We start from the raw sequence: 12,004 nt of genomic DNA on the forward strand, positions 1-12,004 counted from the left end.
TCCGGAGCCGAAAGGCACGACACAGTTGGTGAACCCGACGTGAAGACGGGTGGCAAGGAGATGGAGAATCAACAAGAGGCAATGAGCATAACGATGATGATGATGTTCGAGCGGATGCTACAAGAACAACGAGTGATGTCGGAGATCACGGGGGCAGTAAAGCGGCTCGTACAACGAAATGGACAATTCAACGGAAACGATGTGTCACGCTATCTACATGACTACAAGGCGGAGATGATACGATGTGGGATACCGGAAGGATTGCAAGTGACATCCTTCAATCGGGTGGCCACGGATGAGCTACAAGAGAGAATCCACAAGATATGGCAACAAAACTCGACATGGGGGTCATTCGAAGAAGCTTTACGAGAGGCATATGATTACAAGAGATCAAAGGGACAAGATCGGCGAAAATTCGACGAATGGGTGGCATCGGAGAAGACCCACCAAAGTGCAACACAAGCATTGCTAGAGTTCGAGCATCATTTTGCTCGACTCTCGGAGCGGGAACAACGATTGGTGGGGGAGGATAAAGTCCTAATGTTCGTAAAATCGATCGATCGAAAAGAAAGGAAGGACATCGGGATTGAACTTGAAGACGATGACGGTACGAATGGTCTTACCGAAGATTGGGCCGAAGTCCAAAGGGTATGCCGGAGACATGATGAGAGGAAGATGAGAATCTTGTCAACGACATGGCCGATGAAGGATGGTCGATTGAAGACAAACGATGGAGCCGATATGAAGGCCGAAATACAACATGATGGTGCGACGGAAGAGGGTGTAAAACAAGCTACCCTCTTGTCTTGCGAAAGAACAACGACGAAGGATAAGGCCGATAACCCAAGTGTAGAAGAAGATTTCAGAATACAAGTGATTGAAACATCGGGTGAAAAAGGGGTAAGCATAATTGATGCAGTGAAAGAGAGCAAAGAGGACTTGATTGAGGAGGTCGCCACGAAAGATGACATCGAATCGAAGGTGGCTATGGACGAATCAATAGAGGATGGTCATATCGAGACTTCCCCACCATTGATTCCAGAGACTCCGGCGGTTGCGTTTGAAAGGCAACGTGAGACCGAAGAGACGAAAGGTGGCGGAGAGAAAACAAAGGTCGAAGCCGATGTGTATGACGGAGAGATAGCCGAGAATATGGCTATGGGTGAAACAACGGAGGATGATAATACCGAGGATTCCTGCCCACTAATCCTAGAGACTTCGGCGGTTGTGTCATAGAAGCAACGTGAGACCGAAGAGACGGGAGGTGGCGGCAAGAAAGGTAAAGTCGGAAGCCAGTTAGGATGGAAGGTGATCCGGACGGGATTCCGATCCGAAAGAAAGCCGAACCGGGTAAAAGAGGATTCGACCGAAAGTCGACCCGAAAGAAAGCCGAACCGAAAGGAAGAGAATTCGGCCGAAAGACGACACAAACGAAAGCTGAATCGGGCGAATGAGGATTCGGCCGAAAGACGACCCGAAAGAAAGCCGACCCGAAAAGGGGTCGACTTGGTCAAAACCGATCGACCGAGTCTGAGTTGGCCAAACGCGAATATGGATGGAAGCCGACCTAGCCGAAAGCCGATCGGACGAGACCGATCCGGAAAGAAGCTAATCCGACTCAACCGAAGGTTGGACCGGTCGAGGCTAGTGAAAACGAGGAAAAGAAAGCCAACCGAAACCGAAACCGATAGATCGAAACCGGGCCGGAAGGAGACCGACTCAATCGAAACCGAACAACCGATTCCGATTCGGCCGAATACGAATCCGATCGGAAGCCGATCAAACCGAAAGTTGATCGGACGAGAGCGATCCGAAAAAAAGTCAAGGTTGATGAAGACAAGAAAGAGGCCAGTAAAAGACACTACCACGAATGACAAGGGCCAAGAATATGACGAGAGAGAACAAAGAATATGGTGGATCGGATGGCGACAATGGTTCGGGTGGAAAGAATGGGTCTACTCAAAATGGAGAGACAAAGTTGACATAGCGGGACAAACGGAGGATGAAGGGGAGACAACGAGCATCGGCAACTTCGGCACATACCGGAGGATGTGCGGGTTCGGAGGGGGCGAGTGTCGTAGTGTATTTCGTACACTACGTGAAAAAGTAAAAATAATATAACCGATTTAATTACATATAAATAAATAAAATAAGAATATTAAGATATTTATCACCAATAAATAAAATAAGAATATCAAGATATTTATCACGTGCATAGGGCAAGATTTGAACCTTGTACCTCCACGTAGCCAAACTTCAACTTTACCATTATGCTACCTTATCTTTAGTGTTCTATAAATAGATTTAATAACTATAAGTGCTTTATTTGTGCCTACCTTTATTAAAAGGTAAATCATGTATTTTTAGAGTGCGTGAATATTTTATAGAAAAACGCAAGCGACTAAAAAGTGACTCATGCACATCTAGCGTGCATGAGCACTATATTTAGCAAATAAAAGCAAGGATTAAAAAAAAGCATGTAGCTATGCTTAGTCTCTCCCATCACTACATAAGGATGGGGAGCACAATGTAATAGGTGTGTGAAATATTTGGAAATTGGATATATTTCCGAAAACACCAACCGATTAATATAATCGTGGGATTCACGAAAATAATATAATCTATACTTGTGGGATTCACAAGTTTCTTATATCTTTCTTTCAATCTAAATTCATATTCTTACATAAATATTGATTAATGTAATACTTGTGGGATTCACAAGGTTTGATCTCTTTTCTCAATCTACTCTAATCTATTCTAAATTATTTCAATTTATTACTACGATTTAGATAAACTAAAACAATTATACTTGTGGGATTCACAAGTTTCTATATCTCTTTCTAATAATCTATTTATTACTAGCCTCATCTCATATTCTTCTTTCTCCTAGTCCAAAACCTCGGCGGTTCCCACCCGACTCACGCAACGATCCGGAGCCGAAAGGCACGACACCGCGAGACCCTCGGGGGCGAAAGCCGAGAGGATTTTTAGAGAGGGCTATCAAGGCGTGGGGCCGCGATAGTCCGGACACTCCGGGAAAACCCCACAAGTGTACGATAGCAAAGAAGACCTGTACTATAAGTAGGAAATTTTGGTTCTCCGACAACGGAGGGTGTACGATAGTCGATGTTGTTGGCAAGAAGAAGAAAAGGGCGGAGGAGCAATTTCGGGCATGTGGTATCCTCGGCCTTGGAGAGGAAATCAACGGAGCCGTGGAGGCGGTCTCTTTCGTCGATACCTTGGAGGAGCTGCGAGAGGTAGTCAGAGGAGTCCTTAAAGAGGACCGAATGATTCCGGTATGTTCGGAAAGGATGTACGAAGTCATCGCGGACTTCAGTAGAGGGCTCGAGTCGAATCGGACGGCCCGGGTGGACACGAGGTACAAGATTGTGGACTGGAAGGTGAGGCCAGTCGCAACTCCCTTGCCGGAGGGCAGCGAGTTGCGAATAAAGGGGGTTGCGTCGGACCCGAGTTTACGAAATCCGGCCCGCATAGGACACACGTTCACCGACATAACGCTGCGCGAGCTCAAAATCGGTGGGGGCGGCTTCCTACTGCTGGCGGAAGAGGACCGTTTTCGAGGAATGCTCGGAAGGCAGGGGAAGGCCTTCGCATTCTCACCGGAGGAGATCGGGTGCGTAGACCCGACAGTCGTGGAACCGATGGTGATATTCACGGTACCGCATGTGCCGTGGAGTCTCAAACCGATTCCAGTACCCAGAGCTCACATCCCGAAGCTGATGGAGCTGTTAAAGCAAAAGGTCGAGATGGGAATCCTCGAACCGTCGAGTGCCCCATACTCGAATCGGTGGTTTACCGTGCTGAAGAAGGACGGCACGCTGCGCTTTATTCAAGACCTGCAACCAGTCAACAAGGTGACCATTCGAAACGCAGGAATCGGACCGACAATAGACGAGTTCGCGGAGGCCTTCACCAGAAGGTCGATTTACTCGGTCAGTGATCTCTACCCGGGGTACGATCAGTCCAGCTAGCCATAGAGAGCAGAGACATCACGACAATGCGAACTCCTCTCGGCCTACTACGGATGTGTACCCTACCACAAGGAGGGACGAACTCAGTGGCTCACATGGTGAACGCAATGAACAAGGTGCTGAGGGATTGTATCCCGGACATCACCATGCCGTTTCTGGACGACGTCCTGATCAAGGGATGCCCGGTGGAGGAAAGGGACGAGACGATCGGACCGGATGGTGTCGCGTTGTTACGCGCGTGCGTGGAGAAAGGCGGGACCACGGGGGTCATGGACTAGAGAGTGATGGAGCGTAGGAAGTCGTGCCTCACTGTTTCTAGGGCATCCTAGAGACACACCGGAAGCAACCGAAGGGAGAGAGAGAGAGAGAGAGAGAGAGAGTGTGCTTAACACCGACCCACGCACACGCACACGCACACGCACACACGCACAACCCGACTCACGCCTTATATACAGAAAACGCAGGAAAGGGGTAAGCACCCGACGCCAACGACAACGCGAATATACACAGACAAACGTATATATATATATAAAGGTAAGAATACATTCCCGGCGTCGAGCCGGACTGACGTAGGTTACATTAGTCGTCTGTTGTCAAGCCGTCGTCGGGGAGCTCTCAACTCGTCGCGCCGAGCGGGGTCTTGCACAGGATGCCGAACCAAGCAAACCCTAAGCGAAACACGCAGAAGGAGAAGAAGAAGAACCTAACTCTAAACCTAAGAGTATACCCTCTAATGCAAAATGGGCAACCCTTTCACAAAGGGCGTTCCCTTCCTTTTATAGACCAAGGAAAGGGATGCGTTACAATGTGGGACAAATCCCGACTTACATGGGATCGTCTGCCCCGACTTGACTACTCTTCGGCGCCATAAAGGCGCACTCGATATTCACACCAAATGTACATGGGTGCGTACACACGCTGCACCCCGCCGATGTAGACAATGTTTCCCGGTTTCCACCTCTGGTCGAAATTCTTCACGACATCCGGCCCCACCTAACTGCACGTCCACCGGTACATGCCAAATCTGGTTGAAGGGTGAGAACTTTCGGCCGGTGAGGAATGCTGCGTGTTTGATCCGTCGGTTTCGAGTCTTCCTTCGCGCTCGCCTCCCTGTAGGCTCGTTCGACCCGTCGATGGGTCCTCTGCCGCGATCTCCGTAGTACGCGTACTTCCGTTGGCCCTTGTTCAGCCGTATGAACGCCCCGCTTCCCGCCGTATGCCCGATGTCCTCCGCTTGAGGCATGCCCGTAGTGGCCCGCTTGGCCTCCGTTGTCCAATCGTGATGTCCCAATGGTGTTTCGCGTTGTGTTCGCCCTTTTGCCGCCACCTCCCTTCTCCATGGTCTTAACTGCACGTCCACCGTACGCTGCCGGTTTGATCCGTTGGCTTCGAGTCTTCCTTCGCGCTCGCCTCCCTGTAGGCTCGTTCGACCCGTCGATGGGTCCTCTGCCGCGATCTCCGTAGTACGCGTACTTCCGTTGGCCCTTGTTCGTCCGTATGAACGCCCCGCTTCCCGCCGTATGGCTGATGTCCTCCGCTTGAGGCATGCCCCTAGTGGCCCGCTTGGCCTTCGTTGTCCAATCGTGATGTCCCGATGGTGTTTCGCGTTGCGTTCACCCTTCCGCCGCCACCTCCCTTCTCCATGGTCTTACATCGCCGCGTCGGCACGAACCGCCATGGTGTCCGGAATAGCGTGGAAGATCTCTTTCCGGCCTGATCGCGCATCGCCACTCACTCGCATACCGGTGTCCTTTGCATCCGAGGAACACCCCGTAATAGCCCGTTTGGCCCTTCCCGTCTTCGTGTTGCTGCAACAGGTCCTGAGTCTTTCGTTTGCCGTCGTCCCCTCGCCCCCACCAGCTTGTCATCCCAGCTTGCCGTGTCAGTCTTCGCTACTTCGACGGAGCTACCGAGATCTACGAAGCGAGTGTGGAGGATCCTCCTCCGGCCTCTCTTGCCATCCCCTGACTCCGACCCTGTGTAGTCCACTAGGCACTTGCCACCTCGTTCCCGGCACCTCCCTTGTGCCGGCTTCCGCTTCCTTCGCTCGGCCCCGCCCGCGCCGAACACCGTCCCGTAGTCACGCTTTGATCCGGCCCGCGATGGCCACCTGCGAGACTCTTATTCCGTCCAAGGTTTGCCTTTCCGGCCTAACACAACTCCCCATGTTTGCCCTATCGGCTCCTTCCGAAACCTCCATGTTGTCGAGTCCCGTTCCCTGCCGCCACCAACCTTCTCTCTCGGTCTCACGTCGCCACGTTGGCCGAACTGCCGGAGTCTCCGGATCGGTGTGAGGGTCCCATAGGACTGGACTCCGTTTCTATGCTTGCCGTAATTCGGGTGTCTTTTGTTTGAGTCACTCCCGGACTCTCCTCATGTCTTCCGCGTAGTCGGGTCCCGTTTCCCGCCGCCACCTTCCTTCTCCCTCGGTCTTACGTTGCCACGTTGGCCGAACAGCCGGGGTCTCCGGAACCGGTGTGGGGATCCTGTAGGACCGGACTTCCTTACGCCCACTGACCTTGCCGGAAGGTCCGATTTGGTTCGTAGCCGCTTCGCCGGCCTGATACCTCCATGCCGTAGCCCTTGCCTTCGTCACCTTGCTGCCACCGTCAGTATCTTGGTCTTACGTCGACCGCGTTGCCGACTGCCGAAGTCTCTAGACCCGGTGTGAAGGATCCTCCTTGGCCGTTCATCGCCTTCTCGACCCTGTCACGGGTCGTCCTTTTCCGCATGCCGAGAGGGCGTTTTGTTTCGCACCCTCTCCCGTGGTACCGACGTACCGTCTCCTCGGCCTCTTCGTAGGCCTGCTCTCTTCCTCCCTCCCGGAATGTTCATCCGGGAGTCCGCTCCACCCGGTTCTCGTACAGGTCCATTCGTCCTTCTCCGGATTGCCGAGTCTCATTCTCCTGTCGCCACCGATCTCTCTTATATGACTCACGTTGCCACGTCGGCCGAACTGCAGCCGGATCGGTGTAAGGAATCCCATAGGACCTCGACCTTCGCCCGGTCGGTCTTTCTCCCCATGTTAAAGAGGGCGGCTCATCCCGCACCCTCTCCCGTATCGGCACCTTCATGCCGATTCTGGCCCCGATCGAACGATCCATGACCGGATTCCGTTCCATACGAATCGGAATGCCAATCTTCTCGTGCCGCGTCCTTCCTCGGCCTCCTCGTAGGCCGTTTCCCATCCTTCTTCGCTGGCATTGTGCCAGGACTCCTCGGTACCGCCATCCATCTCCTCGGTCTTACATGGGCATACGGGCCCGAATGCCGAGCTCTCCGGAATTGGGTCCGTGGGCTTTCGTCTGCTCCTTTCCCGTATCGTCTCGCCGGTGATTCTTGGCCTTTCTCCGCCGCCTTCCTCTGCATGGGACTCACGTGGGCACTCGGGCCCGACTGCCATCGTCTCGAGAGTAAGTGTGGGAAGACACAAGGAATCGCCCATCCGTTTTACGCCCTTGTCCGTAGCCACCGACTCTTCGTGGTCGGCGGTCGTCTTCTTACCGATCGCGCAAGCCCCGTCTGGGCTTGCTTATCCAATTACCGGGATCTCGGGCTGACACGCTCGAAACCGCTGGTCCCATCGTTCCGGTTCCACGATCTGTATCTCTGCCTCGTCCTTGGCCGTTCTCTCTCCACAAGTCGAGAGGGCATTTCGTTCCGCACCCTCTCCCGTGGTACCGTCGTACCGATCTTCCGCCATCGCGTGGGGCAAGTCCGTCTTCTCAGTCTCGGCTTGCAGCCTCCGTCTTTCCTCTTCCTCGAGCATCGCCTCGAGTTGTGTACGCCTCCGCAATCCTGGCCCCTACGCCGACCCTTGCCTACTCTCTCTGTCGTTCGGCCTCTTCCCGCTGTGATGGCACGCCGTCGCGTACCTTCCTCTTAGCCTTCTCGGCTCGCTCGTTATCTAGCCGTTGGCACACCCTTCCGACCTTCAACCAGTCCTCCGTAAGCCCATTCGCTCCATCATCGTCTTCGAGCTCAATCCCGATGGCTTCCCGTTCCGCGCGGTCGATCGACCTGACGAACAATAGGACCTTGTCCGCCCCCACCAAACCTTGTTCCCGCTCTGGGAGCCGAGCAAGCCGTCGCTCGAACTCTCGGAACGCCTTCGTCGCGCCCCGGTGGGTTTTTGCCGATGCTACCCACTGGTCGAAGTCGTGCCGTCCCCGGCTCTTCCGCCGTCCTCCGTATGCCTTCAGGAGCGCCTCTTCGAAGGCCCCCCATGAACTATGAGCCTCACGGAGCTCCTTTACTTTCGCATGCATCCGGACAGCCACGACCCGACAAAAGAACTCCAGCCTCAATGCCTCGTCTACGCCACGCTCCTCCATTTCCGCGTTGTAGGCTTCCAAGTAAGATGGGACTTTGTCCCCGTTGAAACGGCCGACTCTTTCGACCACTCGCTCAACCGCTTGTTGCACTGCTTCTCGCCTCATCACCACGCGTGCTGACTCCAACACCACTTCGGCCACCATCTCCGCAAGGTCGTCGTCTTCCGACTCCATCCTCCTTTGCCGCCTTTCACCTCGGGTTCACCAAATATGTCGCGTTGTTACGCGCGTGCCTGGAGAAAGGCGGGACCACTGGGGTCTTGGACTAGAGAGTGATGGAGCGTAGGAAGTCGTGCCTCACTGTTTCTGGGGCATCCCAGAGACACACCGGAAGCAACCGAAGGGAGAGAGAGAGAGAGAGAGAGGGAGAGAGAGAGCGTGCTTAACACTGACCCACGCACACGCACACGCACACGCACACGCACACACGCACAACCCGACTCACGCCTTATGTACAGAAAACGCAGGAAAGGGGTAAGCACCCGACGCCAACGACGACGCGAATATACACAGACAAACGTATATATATATATATATGAAGGGAAGATTACATTCCCGGCGTCGAGCCGGACTGACGTAGGTTACAGTAGTCGTCTGTTGTCAAGCCGCCGTCGGGGAGCTCTCAGCTCGTCGCGCCGAGCGGGGTCTTGCACAGGAGGCCGAACCAAGCAAACCCTAAGCGAAACACGCAGAAGGAGAAGAAGAAGAACCTAACTCTAAACCTAACGGTATACCCTCTAATGCAAAATGGGCAACCCTTTCACAAAAGGCGTTCCCTTCCTTTTATAGAACAAGGAAAGGGATGCGTTACAATGTGGGACAAATCCCGACTTACATGGGATCGTCTGCCCCGACTTGACTACTCTTCGGCACCATAAAGGCGCCCTCGATATTCACACCAAATGTACATGGGTGCGTACACACGCTGCACCCTGCCGATGTAGACAATGTTTCCCGGTTTCCACCTCTGGTCGAAATTCTTCACGACAACGGGTGCCGGAAATTCGTGGCGGCGCACATCGATGACTGCGAGAAGGTGCTGCAGAGGTTGGAGGGCGCGAGGCTCACCTTCTCCGGGGGAAAATCGACCTTTGGGCAATCCGAGATCATGGTCGTCGGACACCTATGCGGGTCGTACGGCCGGAAACCGTCTCCGGCTAAGGTAGAAGCCATCTCCGTGATGAAGGACGACTGTAGCTCGGTCTCGAAGGTTCGGAGGTTCTTGGGAGCGTGCGTGTTCTAGCACATTTGGATCCCGCATTACGCTCACGTCGCGGAGCCGTTATACGGGTTGCTGAAAAAGGGGCGAAATTTCGAGTGGAGAGACGAGCATACAGAGTCTGTCCGAAAGATGAAGGAAGCACTTGCCATAGCTCCGACGCTCCGAAAGGCTGTCTACGGAAAGGACACTCCAATTTACGTAACGATAGACACGAGTCCGACCGGGATCGGATGGGTCGTCAACCAAGAGGACGAGGACGACATGTGTTTCCCGATCCAGTTCGGCGCGAAGGTCCTTAGCGAGCGACAACGAGGATACGCCCAGGTTAAACGCGAGCTCTGGGGTATCGTTTCAGCGGTAAAGGCCGATAAAGACTACCTGATCGGGGCAGAGGTAATTATCGAGACGGACTGCCTACCAATTCTTGGCATGGTTTCCGGATGCGGGACGCCGAACCTGGCAATGCTCAGGTGGATAGCGTACATCAAGTCCCTGAATCCGGAAATACGACACATTTTTGGGAAAGACAATGCCATGGCCGACATGCTTTCAAGGGCGAGGTTCGAAAACGAGGGCGGCATGGTTTGGGAGGATGTGGAAGTCGACGTGGACTTCTTCAAGGCAGCTCACGTAACAACCGGTAGGGAATGCACTCCAACGCTTAATGATTTTGACGAGAGCAAGTACGACGGGGAGTGGCTACAGATCGGCGGGTTCCTGAAAACAATGACACCGGACGTGGCATGGACAACGGACGAGGCCAACCGGATTCGGAAGAAAGCCTACCGATTCTTTCTCCGGGACGGGTCCATATGGAAGCACCCAAAGAAGAGGAACGACATCCCGCTCCGAGTGGTGGCGAAGAAGGAGGAACAAGAGGATTTGCTGGCGGCGTACCACGATAGTCCTTGGGCTGGACACTGTGGAACGTGGGCCACGTTCGAAAAGCTAAAAGGGAAGTACTGGTGGCCGGGACTATACCGAGACGTGCATCGGTTCGTGACGACTTGCGAAAGCTGCCAGGTCCACTCCATGATCCGACACCGGGACGAGCTCCACCCGACCTACCCTCCGACCATCCACTTCAAATGGATGGTGGATTTGGTGACGATGCCAATGGGGGAAGGACAGATGCGGTATCTGGTGCTGGCTCGGGAGGATCTAACAAACCAGGTTGAAGGCCGAGCCCTGCAGAACAAGACGACTGCAGTCGTATGCCGGTTTTTTATTGAGGACGTGGTATGCCGATACGGGTGCGTAGGGAAGATCGTGGCTGACCGTGGTGAGTTGGACGTAGAAGAGGCCAAAGAGTTGTTCGACTGGCTAGGAGTCAAACTTTCGCTCACCACAGCGTACAATCCGGAGGCGAATGGGAAGGTGGAGCGCGGACACGAGCCAATTGTCAAAGCGCTAGTACAGGCGTGCGGAGGCCAAGTCGGGAACTGGCCACGACTGCTACCTTATGCCTTGTGGGCGGACCGGACTACGCACAGTTCGGTAACCGGGTTCATGCCGACCGAGTTTATGTTCGGACAAAAGCCGATCATGCCAACACAGCGAACGATCTCCTCGTGGGCCACGGTGGACTGGAGGGACGAGATGAGTCGGGAGGAACTGTTGGCGGCGCGGATTCGACAGCTCGAGCGGAGGCCGGAGGACGTAGAGCGTGCCGCAGAGAAACTTTGGGTAGCGAGGATAAGGAACAAAGCCTGGTTCGACCGAACACACCAGCTCCGGCCAAGGAAGATCGAGGAAGGCGACTGGGTGCTAGTCTATGACAACAGCCTCGACAATCAGCATAGGGCCATGCGGAAGTTTGCGAGGAGGTGGTTCGGGCCTTACGTAGTAACAGGCGCCAACGGCAATGGGACGTACCATCTCGCGGAGCTCGACGGTACGAGAATGGCGATACCGGTAGCGGGGAAGAGGATCAAAGCGTTCAAGAAACGACACGACAGTGAGCCGGAGCTAGGGGGCATGGACAGCAACGACGAGCAGCCTGAGGCGGAGGATGAACCGGTAAATGAGGAATAAAAGCAAGGATCGGTTTTCCCCCGTAGGAACCCAATTTTGGCGCATACCGGTGGATGCGCGGTTAGGTGGGGGCGGATGTCGTGAAGAAAACCGTCCCCAGGTGCAAACCGTGTATGGTGTGTGTGAACCGGCCCTTACACGTGGGCACGCCCCTTGTTGTATAGTGGATAGGTAGGCACAAAGGTCAAATCCTAGGTAGCAATATTCTATAGGGGAAATCGAGGAGTATCTCTGTCCGAAAGGACAGAGAATTAATGTGATGTAAACGGGTGAAACGACCTCCCTCCTTGAGCTATAAAAGAGAGGGAGACGGGGGAGAGAAGGTATCGCGCACTAGAGGGGACGAAGTGTTGTCGGACTGGGACCGAGCTCTTCTTCTCTGTCGTTCTCCATAGCTTTCTTTTGCACAGGTTCTCAGGAGG

This window comes from Azolla caroliniana, unplaced genomic scaffold (assembly GCF_043228905.1).
Source record: "Azolla caroliniana isolate FFs.n. ecotype wild unplaced genomic scaffold, voAzoCaro1.0.p SCAF_4, whole genome shotgun sequence".
In the NCBI taxonomy this organism is placed as follows: Eukaryota; Viridiplantae; Streptophyta; class Polypodiopsida; order Salviniales; family Salviniaceae; genus Azolla; species Azolla caroliniana.